The sequence below is a fragment of the Lepisosteus platostomus genome, chromosome 26 (genome assembly GCF_059453375.1).
Source record: "Lepisosteus platostomus isolate fLepPlt1 chromosome 26, fLepPlt1.hap1, whole genome shotgun sequence".
Taxonomy (NCBI): Eukaryota; Metazoa; Chordata; class Actinopteri; order Semionotiformes; family Lepisosteidae; genus Lepisosteus; species Lepisosteus platostomus.
Genome location: NC_142636.1, coordinates 11,887,989 through 11,898,592, shown reverse-complemented (window position 1 = coordinate 11,898,592; position 10,604 = coordinate 11,887,989).

The window sequence follows — 10,604 nt, the reverse complement described above, 5'->3', positions numbered from 1 at the left end:
AGTAGATTTGTCCTGGCCAAATTTCCTCCTGGCTTTTATCAGTCATGGCTTCCTAATAATCCCCTACTATGAACTGGTTTCATCACTCTGTCCTCCTCTCCACTGAGAGCTGGTGTGTGGTGAGTGTACTGGTGCACTCTGACTGCCATCATCCAGGTGAGGTTATACACTGGCGGTGGTGGAAGAGAGTCCCCATTACATATAAAAATGCTTTGAGTGGAGTGTCCAGAAAAGTGTTATACTGTATACTGTAAGTGTAAGGAATTTTTTGATGCACAATCAAATTGAATCATACTTAACCCATTCATGTGGGCCAAAATACTACACAACATAAGTCATATCATTTCTCTGTGACTGTTGTGGCTTACTGACTTACATACATAGTAGGACATGGAATTCAAGTTCATTAAGATGTCAGTGCCCTCTGTCATTACTCATGCGCATCAAATATCATTACTCCTGGGTGCAATTTTCAGGATACCATTGTTTGAATGTGCATGCTTACAGAAAATGTAGTTTTATTTTTTTCTTCCTTGGGGTATCTCATTCCCATTCTGGAGAATAAGACTAGCCAGGATCTGACACCCTGGACTGTGGGCAGATGCAATGCAAGATGTCAGCGAGTCACTCAAAGGGCATGTATTATTGATTAACCTGGTGTCAGGTGAGCTGGAGGTTGTGACACTGGATGCAGGCCAGAGTTCATGTTACACCTCAAATACAAAGAGTTCAGACCCACCAATGCCTCTCAATTTACACCTTCCTATAAACTCCTTTTACTGTTTTCTGTACAGTAAGTCTCTGTCACCAGCTTTTGATTAAACCTCAATCAAGGCTCTACCTGACCGTACAGTGAGCACAGTACAAAAAATGCATGTACACAGGTTGCATGTGGGCATGTGGGTTTAAAATACTTAAATACTTTAATACTTAAAACACTAGAGATATTCATCCATTGGAAGTCAGCACTGAACGAGCAAAACAAACTTAATGTACATGTCCGAGACCTCTAATGAGATGACTAATACTGGATCTGCAAGTCATCAAAACCTATCTAATCTATCTTATCGAACTTATCTACCCTCACATACAGTATGGCATGCTGCTCATCTGGTAAGTAATTGAAGTTATTAGACCCTGCAGCTTTTACCTACAGGGCATTTATTTTTATATCCTCTTAACTATAACAGCGCAGGTGCTTCCTATAGTCTACATCGCTTTCTTTGGGACTGGCACCCAGGACATTGTCAGGATGCATGTATGAAATTCTAACTCTGATGCAACTCTGAGGATTATACATTCCTCAATAACCTAGATGACTGGCTACTTCTTAGCCCATCCCAGTCAGGACTCTGGTCTTCCCTCCAGCTATTTGTTCTTTGAGACATTTCTCAAGAAAATTGTAGAACTGTCAGATGCAGCAGGGAAGTTCTAGGTCTTGTTTCAAGACCTCTGCTCCTCACTACCTGTGTGTTGTGAGTTCCTGTACTTCTGCGTCTTTGGGATGGGACTTCAAACTGAGCTCTAATTATTACTGGTGCAGCAGGTGTTGCTGATGTCATAGCGTAACCCACCTAATCTGTTCAAGCTGCTTTGAGTACACTTCACCTATCAACCAACCAATACCAACCACCACAAATGATGAAGTGCTCCAATGTACCACAAATCACAAATCTGAACAAACTGGACATATATGTCATTTTTGTGTTGACATCTTACATTTACATTTGAATTGAACTCCAAAATAAAAAAGGGAATGAGTCAGCAGCCTGCTGAGCCTTTGCTACTGCTAGACGATGACAAAACAGGACAATTAACAGCATCCATAATTGATAGCGGATATGAAAATACTCCAGCATCAGTTACTCCACATTCAGAGGCAGCACCTACATTATAGTATGTTGGGTTATGGTGGTAGTGTAAATCTAGCTGGCAAGGCCTGAAAAAAAGTACAATTTGTGTCTCATTATGACTATTACAAAGACATTCAATCTGTAGATGGAACTGGGGTAATTAAAAAACACTAAAGTGGTAGTTACTCCCTTCCCCTTAAACTCGACTTGGCCTTTGCTTGAAAAGAAACACAGTGCTGACATCACACATTTGTAGAAGCTATTGTTACAAAGAATTTGAAACTGGAGAGTGCTCTCTTAGCCCAGTATTCAGAGCGAGAGAAAGAGAGTGTGATGATATTTTCTGAGGAGATGAAGATGGAAACCTGCAGCCCATGGTCAACTCGAGAAAATGAGTTTTATACAGCATGAGAGAACACGTAAGTGAAGAACATTCTATTTTACTCTCTGGTAAATGATTTCACAGATGCTTTTATTCCGCAGAACATTTTTTTTTCTCCCTGTTCCCTGAAAGATATTGTGAAAGTTGTGATTCTGCAATGATAAGGTAAGGAAGAGGTTATTTTATATGTATACTACTACTAAAACTACTCTGAGAGCCTAGAAAAAAAGCAAAATGCTACCCTGAACAGAAAAGCTTTAAAATGATCCTGTATCTTCAAACAGTGTCAGTTTTGGTTAAATTAGGTCTGTAGGTATTCCAATCATCTCACCCTCATCAACTTTTTTTTAAAACTGGAAATTAATGAAAAAAAATTATGATGATGAAGTTATTTTTTACTCCTTTGAAGACAGTGCTGCACTGTGATCAGGATATCATACCGTATATATGCATATTATATTTCTTCCAAACAAGTAATGATGTGTTTAGTGACAGCTCATAGTAATAATAGAGCTTGCGTCATAAACATAAAAGCATTTGGATTAAATCAGTTTGACCTGCTTTGTTAGAGTTATGCTTAGTTTTTTAAATGCTTTAGGAAAATGTGGTAAAATTAGCTTAACTTTTAACTTTCTAAAACCAAAAAGTAGGTATGTTTTACCCCAAAACAACAATGACTGGTTTACATCCTCATCTGTTTTTCACCCCAAAGGATTTTGAATCAGATTACAAAAGCAAGATGCTCACTTCACTCACCGATAAAGAGCAACATCCACCTGTGCAGAAACTGTTGTGCACCAGCAGCCCCATGACACAGCAGAGGAAATGATTTCACCAGTTTAATTAAGGATGAAATTATTTAATTAAGGGGAAATCAGAGCCAACAGAGTAATTTAGCCATCACACCTACTGTATATTAATCTGTCTGTTTCTTTGCAGACTTCCACACCATCAGTTAAGATTTAACAGTCATCAGCACCTGATGTGTGAAAAGAAAAAAAAAGTAGAGAGAAAATGCACAAAAGCTAAGACAATCTGTAAGTAAATAACTGTAATAACTTTCATATAACTATAATCAGCAAAACGTGCTGTTCAGAAATTGGTCAATGGGATGCAGAAACTACACTGCTGACCCTGATATAGTGGGTGTGAGTGGGAAATAAATTATAGTGGGAAAGTGTAAGAAATTATCCATATTGTCTACCTGTGGCTTCACCCCTGTGATGCTATACTTTCTAGTCTTTGACCTACTACTGTACATTATAAACAGCTTCATTACACTTCTACTTACTGACTTTCACAGAAAATACAGCAAGGATATAAACATGCTTATACAGTAGATGTACTTTAATTCTAACATTAAATATCACCACTACTACAGTATGTCTACTAGTAAAACAATTAATATTAGAAACAAGTGTTGAATATTACAGCAGCTCCAGTACAAGATGGCTTCAGTGTTATGTGTTTGGATAGTAATTGAGCTCTTACCTGCCTAATTGATCTAATTCTTGACTTTACTGGGTCAGTGTAACACGTTTTCTCAGACCTGTAGAAGCTGGTGAAGAGTCCTGAATTGTGGAGCTCCACGACTGGAGTTGTGCATTTCTGATAACAAGCAGAGTATCAAAAATTCTATTATTATAAATAACAGTTCTAGTTAAAAATGTGATGTGAGAATGGCCTTGTATACCATTAGCTAATTCCTTTTTTTAGTTTTTAGTTTTGAGTTTATTTTGTTTTTTGTCTGTCCTAACACTGTTCCAAAACCTGTAAATCTTATCATTCCCTCCTCCCTGACCCTGACCTCAGATGATTACAGACCACCGATATTGAGGGATCCCATTTTTCTGCAGGTGTGGATTTCACTGTCTGCTTATCTAATGCTGCAATGTGTAGCTATTAAAGTCCAGCCAGATCTACAGGATACAGGGAAGTAAACAGCCTATCATCCCTGAGTGTGCCAGTACTCTTCTCTATTGGGATTCAGAATGGCCCACCTGTGAGAATCCTTGCGGAATGATGGTTGAGGTGAGTCTCCTGAATGACAGTAAAACCAGGGTCATCCCATTTATTAATCGTATTTTTTTGTATCAGAATTTGAACGTATTCCTTGTTTATCTCTGATTCAGCAGAGTTCCAACTGCAAGTTTTAACAAAATTTAGTCAGAATGACTAGTCAGGATTTAAAAAAAGATCAGATTACTGTTTCCATCCTTACCTGACCAGCAGCATGGAAGCAGGAAATTACAGTGATTCAGACCATTCTGTAGAATGACTTGGTTTCTACGCCCAGGAAATCTGAGAGTTTTAGAAAATGACATTTTTGAAACTCTTGAAGATTACGAGACAAGGCATTAAAAATATATAGAACATATATATATATAGAAAATATATAGAACAAATTGTCCTCTGAAATAATCACACAAGTGTCAATGTTGGGGTTAAATTCCATTAATTTTTTTTTTTATCTGCTACCATTACGAGCACAGTTTAAATAACTCCAAGGTGTATGTTGTTTTACATTTTAATTTGAATTATTTCAATCCTGAGGCAGTGGCAATATTTAATAATTAAAAAGTTAATTAAAAATGTTTCATTCTGGAACTGTATTATACAGTAGCAGTGTTTGAAAGACGCATGCAGGCTAGGTTCTCCTGTGTGACAGCACACCCAGTGGCACTGACAGTAAAAGCACATGGTAAAAGCAGTGCATCTCTAGTTTCTTTTGCTTGTACCCTGATTTGATTTATGGCCTGGGAATGATTTTCTCAAACTGGTAATTATTATACTGAAGGACAAGATAATGTCCAATAATAAATCAATTATTGCATACAAAACCCTCAGGACTCTGATGTTACTTTATTGCCCAGGTGGTGGTCCTGACTTGGCTTTATTTCAAGTTGTGTAACACTATAATAAGACAATACAAAAACTAGTTTGAACGTAGCTTTAACTAAACTTTGCACAAACCACAGAACACAAGATAAAAACGCAGGCTTTCATATGTGGCTAAACCATAAAGTAAACCCGTTTCAGAATGCTTACATTCCATTTCAATTAATTAAGCATTCAGGAAATTCTATACAGTAGCTAGTAAAATTCCATCCTTACACATTTTTAGAAGCAATTTGGCTCTCTCTAGTGGTAGACACACGTGGTCATTAAAGTCATTTAACTGCCAGAGGTTGTCCAGGCTGGTGTGTACTGTATGAATCACATGCTTATTTCTGTAAGTAAAAAAAGAATAGATTTAGTCTTAGTTTCTAAGTATATTAGCCCCTACAAATCCCCAAATTTCCTTTCATTCCGGTTTCAGCTTAAACAAGTATGCCCTGCAACTACCATTCAGAAATCACTGACTTTTCAGAAATTACTTAAATTATCAATCTGCTCCATTAAAATAATAGTAAAAACATAGCCATAGATGATACTCTTATCAAATGTTAGGCATGTAAGAGGGTACGTTTCTTATAAAGGTTGGGATGGGTCACCTCTTCGATCCAGTGCCCACTGAGGTCTTCTGGGGTGAAAGGTGCTATACAGTACAGATGCAATTAATTGTGAAGTATTGGCATCATATTATTAAAGGGGTAGTACATTCACTGGTAGATATTGTATGGTAACCCAGAAATTGATTCGTATTGTTTTTAACACCTTGAGCTCCCAGTGCATTCCTCTTAATGTAGTTCACAAATTAAACACCAGACACAGACAAATACTCGCAGTTCAAATTCTTGTTTTCCATAAAGTAAAGGAAAAAGAGTAAGTGCTGCAACAGAATGAAAGGGAAAACAGTCCGATCACACAGTGGTCAAAGAGGTCACAAGTGGGCATTCGCTGACATGTTTGTGACCAACGGACAAACTGACATGTTGAGAATGTCACAGTGTGGACTGCTTAAGAGAACCGAACCAGCAGGCCAAGAAGACTTTGTGTCCCACATACACCAACTTTGTTATTAACAAAAGGCCAAACTGGCTGAGTCTCTGAGACTCTGTGACTATATCAAGGCTCAGAATGCTGGTGATATCTCTACTCTCCTGCAGTGACATGGAGAGGTAATATTGAAAGATGCTGGCTGATACTAGCAATGTATTTGGTTCCCTTGACGTAGAAAAAGAAGAGACTCCCCTCTAAGATTTTTATTACATTGTTATAATAACGTTATGCCCAAGTGAAACTGAGGCAGTCAAAATGGTCACAATTTTTCCAAAGATTTTTTCATCCCTTGTTCATTTGTGTCTCTCCCTTCTCTGCCCTTTCAGGCACTTTACCCCAGCCTTGCAGAGCACATGACTTCAGCTCCCCCCACTGCTGGGACGTCCCAGGAGACCTCAGTTCCAGTTGACGGGCCCTCAGAGCAGCACCCATCAGCCCCTGCTCTGCCCTTGACAGAGCCTTCCAGTGAGGGACCACTGGAGCAGGAGGCCGTGGCCATCCAGGTCTCCAAGCAACCACAGGCAGGAGGTGGGAAGAGATATTTTGAAACAATGAAAGGGAAACGGCTGATGTACAGTATGACGTATTAAGCATTTTTTATCCTCATTTTTTAAGGGCAGATATGTCCAGAATTTTTTATTTGCAATCTTATTTCTCCATTTACAGATACTTTTGCTTGAATTATACAGTACTTCTGAAATAAGTGTTTTTATTATTTTTTGTGTTTTTGCGTTTTAGGCCTTCTGTATCAAGGAACTTAGAAATCTAAGTATCTTAGGGAACTTCTGTATCCATGATCATTGGAGAATACTGTTATACTACATGTGCAGGAAAATGAAAGCAATTTCCTTTTGACTTTAACATGACGTTGGCTCAGGCAGACAAGCTCTACCACTGCTACTAATAATAATATTGACACCCAGTTACCTCAGACAGAAATTGTGTGCTACGTGCCGCAGATGATCTTTTGCATGCACAGCATGACAAAGCACATACAGTAGCTGAAAGTTTGTTTCCAGCTCTGGGCCATTAAGTTGGCTTCTAATCACGCTTGTGTGATCATGTTTCCAGTGGGAGTGGCAGGTTTGGCTTCAGTCCAGATTAGAGTTGGACTGTAGCCATCTCATCCTGCTACTGAATCATGAATTGCTTGCTGCACTGTGTGGCAAATCCATTGTATGGGCTTGCGTGTTTTGCATTGCATTTTTTGTGCTTTCATTTGCAATGATACAGTAACTATTTCTAGATTAAACAGCTGTAAAAAGCTGAATAGGAGGAGAACTACTGTATATAATGACCTATAGAAGGAAATGCCAGAAAGTAATGCTGTTACAGTATATCTACTTCCAGTACACATGGTACATAATAAATCTACCATGACATGACATTCTTGGACTAATTCTTAAGCTTTGCTAATTAAGCTTTGTCAGATGATTCCTGTACCAGTTTCATCATGCCTTTGGCCCTTCATTATGTGTTTTACAGCTTCATGAAATTAAGAGTGGCAGTAAGTAACAAAGATGTCTAATACGATTTGTCTAGGTAGTTTGTGCAATAAGTACCAAACCAGCGGCTGTAATAATCTCTGGTGTGTGGCTCTCCATAAGGCTCAGATGTTTTCCAGTCACCCCTTCTGGTAGACACAGAAAGTATTTAGTTTCTATATCGGAAATTTAAAATACTGTTAATAGGTAATACAAAGTTACCTGTGGAACTTTGTGGGTGACATTTGATTCACAACCCTGATGACAGCTTATACTGTATATACTCACTTGTCTCGATGGACTAGCAGTAAAACTATTTGGTAAGGATCGGATGAGGATAATTTCCTAACCCATCCATCTATTTTCTAACAGCTTCATCCAATTCAGGGTCGGCAAGCAACCAGCACAAGGTGGGATACACCCTGTATGGGATGCCAGTCCATCGCAGGGCAGACACAAACACAAACATACACACACATTCATACCAGCTTTACCAGAAGCCATTTAAACTATCAGCATATCTTTGGACTGTGGGAGGAAACAAGAGCACCCAGAGGAAACACACATGAATGTGGGGAAAACATACAAGCTATGCAGATACAACCCCAGGAACTAAATGCAGAGCCCCGGGACCGTGAGGCAGCAAAGTTAACCACACTGCCCCCAAAGTTAATTTCATGCATCAAAAATGGACAAGGAATTTACCTCGAGGGACCAGATGAAAGCACATAGTGAGAGGTTAAACTGCACTCTTACCGTATTGTAACTATTCTGTTCTGTCACCTTTTGGATTCTAATCTCACTTTTAGTACCATCTTTGAGACAGAATCATTCAGCTGTGAGAATTGCTACAATCAAGCCTGACCTTACCTGAAACGCTTGACTGATATTGAAAAGGTTTCGAAAAAATCTCTTTTGCCTCCAGAGCGCCACGATATTTTCCAAACGAACAGTTCAATGTCGAAAACACGAGGATTTAAAACCTTAATTTTTTACGAAACAGTTTGAAAGATGCGTGCTGATGACCATTTTGAAATTGCCAAATTAGGCGGCGCATTGAAAAGATCTGATCCGGAGTATTATCTGTCTTTCCAGTAGGGCTCTTTGGTTCCCCAGATGCCCCTGAAGAGCCCACTGCCCTCCCTCATCTCCAGCTCCTTACTGCCCACGCTCTGGGCCTCACAGTGCTGATCGCTCTGGCTCTAACTATTTGCCTGGTCGGTAAGGGACACCATGTTACAGTTCCATCTTCCTGTATGTGAGACTGTTGGACACTGGCTCCGAATGTATGTTTTTTTAACCACTTTTTATTCATTCTAAATTTCCGAAACAGCATAAGAAACACATTCTTTATTTTACATAGAGCTTTTAAAGTAGCTTCTCAAAGCACTTCAAGGCAAGAAAAAAGAGAGTTAACAAAGACAGGAGATAACAACGTTAGCACAGTTAAAGACAGGTATTTAGAATGGAGAAGAAGACAGTAAGGAACAGACACTAGACACCTATTAAATAAAAGCCTTTCTGATGAAAAGGTTTTGAGTCTGGATTTGAAAGAGTTTAGGTGACTCTCTGATATCCTTGGGGACAGAATTCCAGAGTTTTGGGGTGTAGCAAGAGAAGGCCCTCTCTCCCATAGACTGTAAATGAGCTTGAGGGACACACAGAAGAGCAGAGACGGATAAACAACATAATAACTGTGAATTTGGTGCTGTTTTTAGAGCTTAGTACATAATCACTTTTCAGTGTTCTACATACCATATATTTCACTATACTCAAGGATTTTGTAGTAACACAAGAACTATATTGTACTTTATTACAGTACATACAGTATGTACAGACTGAGAATTGGGGTGAGGTTTCATGACTCAGCTAGGGATAGACTAGAGTATTTGAATATGTTCATTCAGGATATAGCAGAGTTTGTTTCTATGCCAGCAACAGCTTCAGGAGCTGTATTTAAGCTGTTGTCACCGACCTCTCCCTTCCTTTCCCTCTACCAGTGAAGTTTGTGTGTTTCCCCAAGAAGGGCAAGGAGCCATCTTGCTGGGACCTTGGCACGCCTTGTGGTGAGAGTGGGAACTGCAGTGACTCCATCACCACCTTCCCCTGCCAGGTCAAACAGTTCCCGAATGACACCGGAAACTTCAGTACAGGTAGAAATGGTCTGGTAGCCCTCAGCAGTAATAAATCAGGATGTTTGGTTACTGGATCTAGTCTGGGCTGAGCTTCTTGCCTGCTGTAGTTAAGATTAACTACAAGTGGCTGAGTCAGGGTTGGATGGATTGACGTCAGCTGGAGAATCTTTGACTCACTACATGCCTTTGCCCCCTAGTGGCTGGTCAGGCACTTACAGGTCAATTCTGTTCCCCAGGACAGCTGTGTTAGACGTCCACTCTGCATGACAGCTCTGCCTTTTGCATTCCATGTTCCATTGTGTGGAAAGAAGGGAGTACCATCAAAGGATGTGTGGGCATTTGATTCTTGGTCCCATATCACTCACAGCTGTTGGAGAAACAAATTCTGCCACCACTACATCAGGATTTGGAGTAAAGCGCCTGAAGACCACCTACTGTATGGGTGATGTCAGACAGAGCAGCTTCTAGGCTAGAGCTCCAGTTCCACTGTGTGCTGCCATCAGTGGTGCACTGGATCTAATCCTTTTTAAATTTCACTTATTGCATGGAAAGGATAATTAACAGGTAGCTGAAGCCTAAATGGTTATGTACTGTATAGTGTAGACTATTGAAGTGGGAAGTTCATTCGTCTTGAAATCTCTCTACTTGACCTTTAACTGCTCTTTTTCAAACCCCAGTGCTGCTTGTGTACAGCTGCTAGGGAAATCACAGTCATGTTTGGCCAATGACACAACAGAGTCATTTGGGAGTCCCAGATCTGATCTTCTCAGCTGTCATAAATTTGCTAAGATTGGTCCTGGTCACTACT